The following is a 10,968-nucleotide window of genomic DNA, read 5'->3' on the forward strand; positions in this document are numbered from 1 at the left end:
GGTTAGGTGGCTCTCTAATCATCAGTGGTGGTTTAGTAGAACTCAGCCAAACTCCTTTTTGAAGACCACCAGCACAGTTTATCACAAGCTTGTCAATCCCAGGCTTCTTGATGTTTGAAGCCAGGTTCAAATTTTGATCCAACACTTCATATCTATGTCATGAGAAACAAATGGCTTTATTTCTGTGTGATTTGATTTCTAACAATGTTCATTGTGCAGAATTATAAAAATTGGTGTAGGCATACTTCAAGATTTTGAGCTGTAGTATGGGCCCACAGAAGTATAGCTAGATATTACTAATTTCCAACCATCAACAAAGCAATGATTTCATATACAGTGTAGAATGATTAGAATGCTCTAGATTTGAGATTGATATTGTAGCTATTCTATTGCTCAAAGTTTGTGACATATAGATTTTACTATATTAATGAAACTGCTTATGTTTTGAGTGATTGTCATGGCTAAACTGTACTAGGCCATTTTTTTTTCCTCTCCAGTTCTGGGGATTGAACCCAGGGCCCCCTGCTTGCTAGAAAAGTACTCTGCCACTGAGCTATATCCCCAGTCTTTGCTAAACTTTTTACACTAAATAAAATTGTTTCCATATCTTTGGACAAGTATCTCTTGCTAGATAGAATAAATATTGTACACATATACTTAATACTCACATATACATTTATGCATTTACATATATAAGTAAAAAATTTACTCGTTTCTTCTTTACAACATTAAAGAACACATACAACTTTTACTATTCTAACAACATAATAAATTTTTTACTTATCTTGATGAACAAATAATGTGATAGTAGCAAAGGGTTAAGAATAAAAAAGAGATAAAGGAAGTAAAATTATGAATTGAAAATCCTGTGATTGCCCATCAGTGAAGTCATTTTGGAAAAATAGCCTGTGGGTTAAAATGTAAACACCATATGTTTTTGAATATTGAAGTTTTGTCTAAGAAAATTACTGGAATAAAAATACAACTCTAATCCCAATGTTATTTCAAATTGGTAGCTATACCCATAATAGTAATAATCCTTTTTCCTTTAACATCTTGCTGAAACTGCAAATAGTTATTTATATAATAAATAAAAGATACACAAATTTAAAACTTTACTGGACTTTATAAATATCATACTTATTAGGAAATATCTCATAGTTGAAAAAAACTTGTGTTTAACTCACAGATGTGGTTTGGTTTGGTTTTAGTTTGGCTTCGGTTTTTCTATTTTATTTATTTACTTTTGGTATTTCTATCACTGACATCCTCTGACCTTTCCGTGTCTGAATTTCATTCCATAAACCCAGGCAGAATGGTGTTATTTGTCCTCTAAGTTCTTTTTTTAAATATTATAAATAGGTTTACATATCATCAATAAAAATCACTGAGCATCCATAAGTCCTACTTTATATTTTGAGCTTCCTCAATGACACCAAAAGGGAAATGTAGCTGATATCATATATAACTTCAAGCTTCAGGATCATTTTGTAGAAATCAGAAAGGAAAACATTTTTAAATCAGAAAGGAAAACATTCTGAGGATACACCAGAACAAAAATATGCTCTAGAAAACACATTTTCACATAGTGTTAGTGTGTACATCAACCAACCACCTCATAGCTTTGGAGGTGTATAAATTTTCATGCATCAGTTTGAACAAGTATATCAGCCTTAATGCTTTCAACTATTGAACAACATCAGATTTATCAAACTCACCCAGGTGCAATTTAATAAGGATATAAATGTTTAACAAAACATCTGTAAAGCAGAAGGCATGAATAGGATGATTGCAAGGGTCCTCTTAATACTAAAGTTCATGAACTTTTATGTATTATGATAAATTATGTTTGATAGTAGAATTGTACTAAACTATAAAGTTTTTTTAATGGCATAATGTATTTTGGAAACTTTTGGAACATATTTTCCATGTTATTTTTATTCTTCCTCTATTTGCCAACTTTAATATTTATCTAACCAGGTCATAAATAAGTCAATTTTATTCTATTACTTAATTTATTAATAATTGCATATATTTTGCACTTTTATTGTATTTCTATTCCTATATTTCCACTTTATTAAAAAGTAAGCTCTTTTTTTTTTCTTAGAGCTAGGTATTGAACCTAAGGTCTTGATCATGCTAGACAAGCATCATAACACTGAGCTACATTCCCAAGCCCTTGAAAGTAAGTTCTTTGAGAATAGGATCCATGCTTATTTCTTTTTTATATTTTTCATTGTAGTTAACAAAGTGCTTTGCTCACAAGATGCTTTTATTAAGTATTTTTAATAATTTAATGTTGCCCAGCATCCCGTGTGCATGCAGACATCTGCCTTCCCAGTTACTACCACACTCTGATGCTGTGGATATGGCATAACCTAAAATCTGAATTAGGGAATTCTTCCACTCTTGCCTTCATTTCATTGCTCTAACTCATTCCAGAAATCATCTGCTCTTGTTTTCTACACTCTTGGATTTGAGAATTGATTCACCCTCCTTGTTTTGTTCCATTTGGTTTTGGCAAATGTTCCCAGATTGTTTACCTTGTGTACTGACCTTGGACACCCCTAAGATTTGCTTCTGCTAATTGCCTCTGCCTTCTTTGGCTCCAAATTCCAAATCGCTGCCCAGACCAAGCCTCTGAGACACCACCTGCCCCATCTCATAGAGAGGAGATCATATCTGATTTCTTTGGACAGCATCCATTCTATCAGGTTCATCCAAAACTCAAATTTATTTCTAATGGGCCCTTGAAACCCAGACTGCAATAATGTTAAAAAGTTTCTAGCTGTGAAGGTGAAAAGAACATTTTTTTTTTGGTCGTAGATGGACACAATACTTTTATTTTACTTATTTATTTTTATGTGGTGCTGAAGATGGAATCCAGTGCCTCACACAGGGCAAGCACTCTACCACTGAGCCGCAAATGCAGCCCCAAACAATCATTCCTTTCTAATAGCAAGTGTCTATGCTGAAAATAGAGCAATAGAGGACAAGATGTGTTTTTTAATATGATACATGTATGAAGATCATGGCAAAAAAATTAAGAGTTAGAGAAGATAAAATATAAGTGAATTATGGAAACCTGATGATAAAAAGAACTTCAGGGCTTTAAATAAATAGAAGATCTCATAAAAATCCTCATTCAACATTAATCTCCCTTATAAAATACTTCTGATACATTACCACTTAAGCTCTGTTTCAGCATTTCTAGGGATAAAGAGCTAATAAGCCAATATCTTAGGAATTGTATATTTAATAGAAATTTATATTCAGTAATTGCCACCATATTTGTCCTAGTTCAGTCTTTTGAAACCACCAGAATGTTCTTTCTTTTTCACAGGACTGAACTTTAAATATTGGAAGACGACCTTGCTGCCTTCACTACCAGCACAAGCATGCACACCCACAAATAGATACAATCACAAAAGCTTTCAACCTGTTAATACTGAGGCAAGAACTTTGCATATGTTTTCTCCTTACCATAACTTGTGATATTATTATTGACTTCACCATGGGCTCATGTTTAACTTCTCAGAGCATGATTTCTACCATATACTAAAAATGTGCTCTTTAAGTTTGAATTTTAAAATGGAAATGATGATACATATTGCATATAGGTGCTGTGAGACTTGAGTGAATTAAAGTCAGTTGTAAGGATTGAGGTAAAGTATGAAAAGTGCAGGACAGTCAATGAATCTTGACTATTAGTAGCCATCAGCATTAATTGCTTTCAAGCTAGGCATTCTCAATCTACTACTTCTGCAACTTATTTAATAATATTGAGATAATTATTTTAAAATACATATTCAGCATTTGAGTTGAAACCAAAATAGTATAACTAAGACAGAGCATGTAGGAAAAACATAGATAGTATTTTGGTATGTATCTATCAAATGTTTTTGCATAGCATTTTAATTTTTTTATGTAGATTAAGATCATCCAAACTGGGCATGGTGGCCCATAATCCCAATGGCTTGGGAGGCTGAGAGGAGTATCACCAGTTCAAAGCCAGACTCAGCAAGATCAAGGTATTAAATAACTCCATGTGACCCTGTCTCTAAAGAAAAAAAAAAAAAGATCATCCAATTTGTATTCTGAGTTTTGGGCATTAATACACAAGCATTTTACCAGGTTGTTGGAAATTCTCTTATAAGATTCACTTTGATTAATGTGTAATGTTTCATGAAGTGACTATGGTAAAATTATGATAATTAATCCCCTCATTTGGACATTTATTTTAAACATTTCACAATTATAAAATAGAAAAACATGTTTGTTCACAAAGATTTTCTGTTTTCAGTAATTTTTTTAGAAAAATAAATATCCTTGGTATACATACTTCCAATTGATACTGTAAACCAAACTGCAAGGTTATGTATGTACATAGCTTACTAGTTGGAATATAGAGTGTGCATGTGTGAATGTTAAATGTTGTGTTCACTTTGCCCCATATTGATCAGATGTTTCATTATGTTTCTCATAGTTCTACAACTTCTACAAACATGATGTGTTTGCTTAAATCTTTCTTCAAATTATTCATGCGAACTATGAAGAAGTATCCAGCTTTCATGTTCGAGCTCTTTCTTGTTCACTCTGCTGCCTTTCAATTCCCCATAGCTGAAGGTCTTCATGAAGAAGACAAAAGCTGTAGAAAAGGTACTGTAAGACATTGTTTAATATTTTTATGGAAGACATAAATATTCCCATTATCACTGTGATCACAACAAATAGCATCAATCTCACATGATGTTGCATATGAGTCTTTAGTTGCTTCTCCCAAAACCATGAATGTTATCCAGAATACAATGATAATGAGTTCCTCTTAAGAACCCCAGAAGTAACTTTTAGGGTTACGACATATGAAATATTAACATACTCTTATAGGAACAGCAAGATTGATCTGCAGCCCTTGTCTATGCTCTGAGAAAAATCTAGATCTTTATTTCTTAGCACAGGATCAAAAGGAAAAATCAACTCCAAACTTCAGTGTAATTGATGGCAAGCAAGATTCAGAATTCTAATCAAGGACTCCCTCTTAAATCAAATCCATGGCAGGACCAAGACTGAAAAATGTATATCATTTTTTATCATGTTTTTTTTTCATTATAACATATCTCTACTTGTTTTACCTTGCCTCTTCATTTTTTTTAAATAAAGGTTGATTGTTCATTTACCATGTACCTGAAATTTAGGACCATTTGCTAGTTTCTGATAAGAGAACTACTAAAAAAATTATTATAATATTAATAATTAATAATACCCAAAAAAATGTTTGATAAAATTCATCAGTCATACTGAAGGAAACTTATCAGAACCAAAAGTAGAAAAGTTCCTTAACAAAATAAATAATAATAATAATAATAATAAAGAGATATGATAGATAATTTTTTTCTTAAATACTTTTTTAGTTATACAATTATACAATATCTTTATTTTGTTTATTTAATTTTATGTGGTGCTGAGGATTGAATCCAGTGCCTCACATGTGTAAGACAAGTGCTCTGCCACTGAGCCACAACTCCAGTACAAGACAGGTAATCTTATATCTGAAAGCGAAACTAAATTTAGATATATGTCAATTAAACATGGCAAGAACAGCACCAAAATCATATCTGGTGCTTTTATTTAATATTGTTCTTCAAATTTTGGCTAATATAAAAAAAGATGTGAAGCAATAATAGGAGATGTTACTTTATATTAGTAAAGATAAGACAGGATTATGATAATTTACAATTGATACTCTATACCTAGAACCTTACCACACAAATTGATATAACAATTTTAGGCTCCATAAGAGAGCTCAATAAAATGACCAAATACAAGATCATTCTTTCAGTTGTTTATTTTGGAAAGTTTTACATCTACAAAAGTGTTAGAAGAGTAGTACTGGGACCCAGGAGAGCTAGTAGTACAATGAATACCTACAATTTTTAACCAAGATTCATCAATTTTTAGGATTTGGCCACATTTGCTTTTTCTCACATTTTGTCCAAATATCTATTTCTATCTCTCTCACTAAAAATTGTGAGAGAAAGCTACAGGCACCGAAATCTTGATCCTTAAAATTTCAGCACATATACCGAAGTATTTTAAAAGTTAATGTCATCTCATTGGTAAACAGTAACTAATTAGAAGGTAGAGTAAAAAAACATATTCTTTGCAGTGACAAACAAAAAAAAATCATGTTCTGGTCCATTTTGCTATGACAAAATACCATAAACAATAAAAATATGGTCTTTTTTTTTATGGTTCCTTGTGGGCAATCAGTTGTACCAAGATGAAGTTGACTATCTCCTTCGCAGCCACTGGCTGCCAGAAACTAATTGAAGTGGACGATGAATGCAGACTTCGTACTTTTTATGAGAAGTGCATGGCCACAGGAGTTGCTGCTGGTGCTGTGGACAAGGAGTGGAAGGGTTATGTGGTCTGATGAGATTTCACCATGAAGCAGGATGTCTTGTCCCTTGGGGATGCTGGCCTGCTACTAAGAGACATTCCTGTTATAGACCTAATCGAACTGGAGAGAGAAAGCACAAATCTGTTCAAAGTTACATTGTGGATACCAATCTGAGCATTCTCATCTTAGTGTTAAAAAAAAATAAAAAGGATATTCCTGGACTTACTGTGACTCATAGACTGGGACCCAGGAGAGCTAGTAGAATTCACAAACTTTTCTCTCTAAGGAAAATGCTGTTTATCAATATGTTGTCAGAAAAACCCTTGAACAAGGAAGGTTAAAATCCCAGGATCAAAGCACCAAAGATTCAGCATCTTGTTACTCCAGGTGTCCCACAACACAAGTGCCAAACTTTCAGCCAAGAGAATGAAAGAAGCCAGAGAAAAACGCCAGGGACAAATCACCAAAAGACTCGGGCTGTCTTCTCTGAGAGCTTCTGAATCCAGTCAAAAATAAGAATCAAGAGTAACAAATAAATAAAATCAGGCCTTCAAAAAAAACAATAATGTATTTCTCACAGTTCTGAAGGGATTCAGGGTCTGGTGAGGGCACATTTCTTGGTTCATAGACACCACCTTCCTGCTGTGTCCTCAAATAGAGGAAGGGTAAGCAGGTTTCTGTGGCTTCTTTTATAAGGACACTAATCCCATGAATGAGGGCCCCACCTTCCTGACCTAATCATCTCCCCAAAGACCACCTCCAAATACTTACTCTCACCTTAAAGGTTTAAATTTCAAGATATAAATTTTGGAAGGACACATTCAGGCCAAAGCAATTAATGAAATATGTTGGGCCTAAATAAATAAAACCATGAAACATGTAATGAAATATATAAAAGACAATCTGTACTTCCCAAATTAATTCCTGTATGCATATCATAAATTATCCAATCAGAGTTGGTCTGTATTTTTTAAAATTTAACAAGCTCTCTCTAATGTTGATCAAAAAGAACCATCAGGCAAGAATCGAAAGTACAGTTTTGAAAAGAAATTAAAAAGAAAACTACTCCTATATTCAGGCTTCTAGTGAACCATACACTATAGATACCGACTTTAGTAGAATGTTTTAGCCCCATTCTACCATTATGACTTGTCTGATCTACGAGGTGTGATGTAACTTCTCAGGATTGCAGGTTTCCCATCTATAAACACACATGAAAATACCTGTCCTGCGGAGTTTATGTGAAATTCCAAGCAATCCATTAAAGAATGTGGGATTGATTATATCTAGACAACAAAGAAAATCTTAGTGTATATTTCAAGGATTATTTTTTAATTCCTGGAGAGTACAATCAATTTAGATCCAAAATAAATTTCAGCTCTGCATAAACACTATTACAAAAAAAGAGAATTTAAAAATAAAAATAAAGAAATAAGCCTTAGAAAAGAAATACACACTAAAATTATCAAATAAATGTAATAGTGACTTTTTTACTTTATACTATAAATCATAAAATTTATACATAGAAAGTTTTCAGAAGAAAATGCATCTAAATACTAACCATTAATAGTATTATTTTAATTTTATTATTAATACTATTAAATATTATTAAATCTTTTATTCAACTTTTCTGCATTTTCCAAAAATGTTACAAGAAGCATATATTCACTTTAGGATGAAAATATTTTTTGAAAAACAAATCAAAATAACTACATTAGGCTGGGGTTGTGGCTCAGTGGTACAGCACTTGCCTGGCACATGTGAGGTACTGGGTTCGATCCTCAGCACCACATAAAAATAAATAAATAATATAAAGGTGCTGTGTCCATTTACAACTAAAAAAATTTGAAAAAAAAACTACATTATACTGAGGACAAGTGTGGGCTTTCATAGAAGCACACAATTCCTTTTTAATATCTTTAAGAGCAAAAAGCACTTCATTTTTCCAAGGTAAATCAAAAGTCAGAAAAAACTTCAGCAAGGAAAATCAATTTGAGTGAGTTCTTATAGACTGAATAAGGAATCAAAGAGAAGAAGAGGTAAAGACAAAAACCAGGATGGGCTAGGGATGATTAGGTTTATTTTCCATGTTGAGGATTTTTTTTTTTTCCTTCCCTCTACAGGTAGCAAAGAGTGTTACATTCATCACTGGGCAGATATCTGAATGATTGAATTAATTAATTAATTAAATGATAGAGATTGAAATGGGAGGTATTAAGCTAGTGAGAAATATAATGAGATTTCTGACAGCTGAGGGACACATGGACTTTTAAAGAAGATGAAGAAGTAGCCTTAGGAGACTAAGGCGAAGGTAATAAAAGGTGAAGCCTCCTTGGTGAAAGATGGGAGCTAGAAGGCTAAGACTGCTCATCTGCCATGTGCTTGAAGCCACATTATAATGTCAGCCTCTTAACTCTTACCATGCCTCTACTCTACTATTATCGTGCATTTTCTCTTTACTCTTCATTGAGGAAGTCTTGAACATAAGCTACCATATCATTTGTTATATCCCTTCAGTACCTAGGCAGTGCTTTCATAAAAGGAGGATAATAAGAAGAGTTGTAAAAGGGAACAAGAAAAAAAAAGGAAAGAAGAAAGTTAAGATAGGAAAGAAACCTGTGGGAAAAATACCAAGGGACGACTGAGACACTTTTGTGGATAATGAGAAGAATTTTTAAGATCCCTGTAACTGAAATAGTGCCCACTCACATGAAGAAAATCACCAGAAAGCTTTCATTTATGGCTATTCCAATGATTTGCACATAATTCCTATTTTTACCTCCTTTCTGCTGGTTGTCTTCATCTCAGTTTCTTTTGCTTTGTAAAATGCACCAGCCAGTGGATGTACTTCCTAAATACAATCCATGTGCCATTGCTGTTAGTAGACCCATGGCCACCTTTATTTCACAGCTGCACTGCTCAAGTTTCCAAACTGTCTTCAGTCTCAGTGCAGAAGAAACACACTTCCCATTTCAGCCCAAATTTTCACTGTGCTATATGAATTCTTACTTTAAATAACACAAGACAATAATATACTGAACAACATGGTCAGAACCAAACAGCTAACACTGCTATTATTTGCTAATGGCAATATAACTTGATCTGGTACATTTCCACTTACTTACCTATAGATCTTCCTTCACAGTGCTGAATAGAAATATTTCCTTGCCTCCCAGGAACAGTTTTTTTTAAAGATATTTTTATCTATCTGAATCTGAATAACCAGGAAGGAAACCATGTATTATCTCTTCAGATTTAGAAAGAAAAAAAAAACTCTATTTTTATAAGCTACATTGATCACATCATTTTTTTTTTACTGCTGGCAAAGGTACAGAGCCTAATGAGTAAAAATAAAACTGTAAGTATGTATGCACACTCACCACACACACATACACACACACACACACACACACAACCTTTTGAGGAGCAACACCAGTTTTTATATATAGCACATTTGAGGAGTGTTGTTTATTACAGCTTGGTAAATATTTTTAAAGACTTGTTTTGATGGAAGCTGTGTTTCTTCTAAGAAGAAAGGTTTATGGAGGTATTGTAGCAGCTTAGCATATGCAAATAAGTAGCATTTATGAGCTGTAAAGAGGGAGTCTGGCATGAAGTTGTGCAGAACATACAATGAAAATGCACAATTTTGCCATTAAGTTGCAACTGCATATCTAAAAGAAGTCACAGTTGTACACCTCTTGTGCATGCATGCTCTCACATAAGAAGACTATATCCATAACCCTGAAATCCCCAAAGATATAAGTTGGAGGATAATTATTTATAATACAAAGGATTTTATAACATACTTTTTAAAATGCTCTTATTGTACTTAAAATGTTATTTTGTATTCAGAACTGTGCCTGTATGAAATCAATTAAAATCATATCTATTTTGATAGATCTCAATGGCAAAGTGAGGTATAAAGTGATGTACATCTGTTAGGTAGAGTGAGGTATACTTGAAGAATATAATCAGAACATATTCCACAAAACTAAAAATAAATGAACTACCTTAAAATTTGTTATTTTTTAAATTTCAGTAATATCTTTAGCTAGTGTACAAGAAAGGCAAGTATTAATTCAAATTTGCACATAGAATTCAAGGAAAGCATCACTATTTTTTTCCTGCATAATTGAAAGTTTATTGTATAATTAGACAGATTGCTGACCCCAGGCACACACCACATTAGCTTCCAAACCCATCTCTAAAGAAGCCAGGCTGCTACTGTAAGGTTATCCTGTGTTATGGTTTACATATTAGGAGTCTTACAAAAGCTCATGTGTAAGTGAGACAAGTTTTAGAGGAGAAATGATTGGGTTATGAGATACTTAACCCAATCAGTGAATTAGTATCTGGTGGAATTAACTGGACTTTAATGGAGAGTATGAAGGGTATAGCTGGAAGAGGTGGATCATGGGGGACATGCCTTTGGGACATATATTTGATATCTGGTGAGGAGATTCTGTCTCTCTCTGCTCCTGATCATCATGTGAGCTGTTTCCCTCCACTACACTCTTCCACCATTATGTTTAGCCTCACCTCAAGCCTTGAGGAATGGAGCCTCC

At 33.4% G+C, this 10,968-nt stretch overlaps 1 pseudogene; it reads left to right on the forward strand.

The window, feature by feature from the left end:
• The first annotated feature begins 6,280 nt into the window (after positions 1–6,280).
• Positions 6,281–6,916, forward strand: LOC124104799 (small ribosomal subunit protein eS6-like; annotated as a pseudogene).
• The last annotated feature ends 4,052 nt before the right edge of the window (positions 6,917–10,968 follow it).

Source organism: Marmota monax, unplaced genomic scaffold, assembly GCF_021218885.2.
Source record: "Marmota monax isolate L192 unplaced genomic scaffold, Marmota_monax_Labrador192_F-V1.1 WCK01_AAM20220418_F8-fsc00001, whole genome shotgun sequence".
NCBI classification, from domain to species: Eukaryota; Metazoa; Chordata; class Mammalia; order Rodentia; family Sciuridae; genus Marmota; species Marmota monax.